This window comes from Penaeus chinensis, chromosome 24 (genome assembly GCF_019202785.1).
Source record: "Penaeus chinensis breed Huanghai No. 1 chromosome 24, ASM1920278v2, whole genome shotgun sequence".
Lineage (NCBI taxonomy): Eukaryota > Metazoa > Arthropoda > Malacostraca > Decapoda > Penaeidae > Penaeus > Penaeus chinensis.
In genome coordinates this window covers 33,931,573-33,934,072 of record NC_061842.1, presented here as the reverse complement: position 1 = coordinate 33,934,072, position 2,500 = coordinate 33,931,573, and positions in this window count along the sequence as shown.

The window sequence follows — 2,500 nt, the reverse complement described above, 5'->3', positions numbered from 1 at the left end:
CAGAGATCTGTGGAAACGGCTCCTTTCCCAGAGCGCCCCCAGTCCGCCATTGATTAGGACACCATTCATCAAGTAGAGAAAGCCATTTTGGAATATCGCCATATTACTGTTCGTCAGCAAACCCAAAAGATTAGTGCTGGATCTGTGGACAATATCATTCATGACCATCTGTATATGCAAAAGTGGTCTGTTCGATGGGTTCCCAGGATACTCGCACCTTTCTAGAAGCAGGAACGAGTCCATTGTTCCAAGGCTCTTTTAGCCATGTGCCAAGAAAACCAGGCAGACTTTTATAACAAACTAATTATGCAGGATGAAACTTGGATCAATCACTATAATCCAGAAATTAAGGCCCAGTTAGAACAATGGAAACACTTTGACTCTCCACCCCTCAAAAAGGCACGTGTCACATCCACAACTGACAAGATCATGATCACAGTTTTCCAGGACCTGTATGAAGGAGTGATAATGGATTTCCTGGCAAAAGTCACCGCAGGAGTTTATTATGCTTCACTGCTACATATATTACAGGAGGCTATCAATACTAAAAGGCGCGGAACGTCCATCAGAGGTGTCCACCTCCTACAAGACAACGCTCCTGTTCACAACCCTCACATTGCCCAGATGGAAGGTCCTGTGACACTCCTCCCTATACTCCTGACCTTGCACCATCTGACTTTCACTTCTTTCCATGTGAAATAATATATATATACATACATAATATATATATATATACAAACATATATATAAATTTATATATGTATGATGTGTATATATATATGTTAATTATTCATATATATATATATATATATATATATATATGAATAGATGTGTATATATATATGCACATATATATGTGTGTGTGTATGTGTGTGTGTGTGTGCGTGTGTGTGTGTATAAATATAGATTATATATATATTATTAAAGTAAAGTTAATAAATTAATACATAATTAGAAAAAAGCTACTGTTGACTACGGTAAATAGGCAGTTCCTGCAGTAGCGTTCGTCGCCCCCCCCCCCCCCCCCTCACGTCTCGCTCACTGCCTTGAGTTCCTGGGGGTTGCTTCGGCCGCTCCTCCGCTGCCAGAGGCCTGGGCAAGATCTCTCTGCCATTTTGCTGTTTCTTTTAGGGTTGGTACATTTTTTTGTTAGGGATTAGGGCGATATATTACAGGTTACTAATATATTGCATAGGTAGGATTTTCTTTTGTGTTTTGTGTATATTGTTTTGGTGAAGGTATAAATAAAAATAAATTATAATTAAATGATTCTACGTATTTTCCAAATCTTTGACAATTGATAAATGCTGCTTAAAAATAAATTACTAATAACTGAAAATGAAAGAGGAATTTAATATATTTACTATAAAAAGGAATGCAATAAAATAATGAAAGTACTTTATTAATGAATGATAAAAATACATTGAGAATTAATGAATTAACGTAATGATAAGCTAACGACGTTAATGAGTATCGTAATAAAGAATGAAGAATGAGTGACATCAATGAATGAACAAGAAGAAACCTGACAATCACTAGTAGTACTTTAACGCAAGGACAGTTGTTGTTACGTGGTATTAGCCATTCAAAATCAGGCCGCATCATTGTTTTGACTTTCCGTCTATCATTCTGGCAAAAGCATTAGGAGAATTAGAGTTCAGCGGTGCTGCTCTTCCCCTGAATTCTCTTAGTGAGATACCAGCTATAACAATATATATATATATATATATTGTTCTAGCTGGTAGATTTATATATATATATGGATATATATGGTAAAACACTCTACCGACATATTGATATTTCGAAATCCACCTTCAGGTCTGAAGATGGAATCGAAACTGTCGTCGTATTATCAATAAATCCGGTTTGTGCATTGTGGGTTTTTCTACCATATACACATATATGTGTGTGTGTGTGTGTAGATAGATAAATAGATATGTGTGCGTGTGTGTGTGTGTGTGCATATGCGCGCATATTTATGTGTGTGCGTGTGTTTGTATGTTCAGTGTGTGCGTGCATGTGCATCTAAGCGCATGTAATGTGTACGTGTGTGCACATAAACCTCTGTCCTTACCAAATTACATGATTCAGGTCCCATTACGCCGTTACTATAAAAAGCTTTCCTTGGTTGTTTGCACTACGGGCTGGTTGCCACTATCTGTGACACCGGAATGACGGAAATCAACTGCTATTATCGTAATGACCCGGGGAATATAGCATGATGGGTGCCTGTTTTATCTCACAACGGATCTTACGAGAGACGCTCCTCTAGGTGTCATTAAGCGGTCGTGCCATTTGGGTGTTGGGTTGGAATAACGTTGACGAATTTCTATTCTTCGTTTGCTTTGCTGATAGTTCATTGTTTTGTCACTGTTATCATTATCATTATAATTATTGGCATCATTATTACTATTACTATGATTGTTATTGTTGTTGTTATTACCATTATTATTATAATCATTATTATTATAGTTAATATTATTATATTATTGTTGTTGTT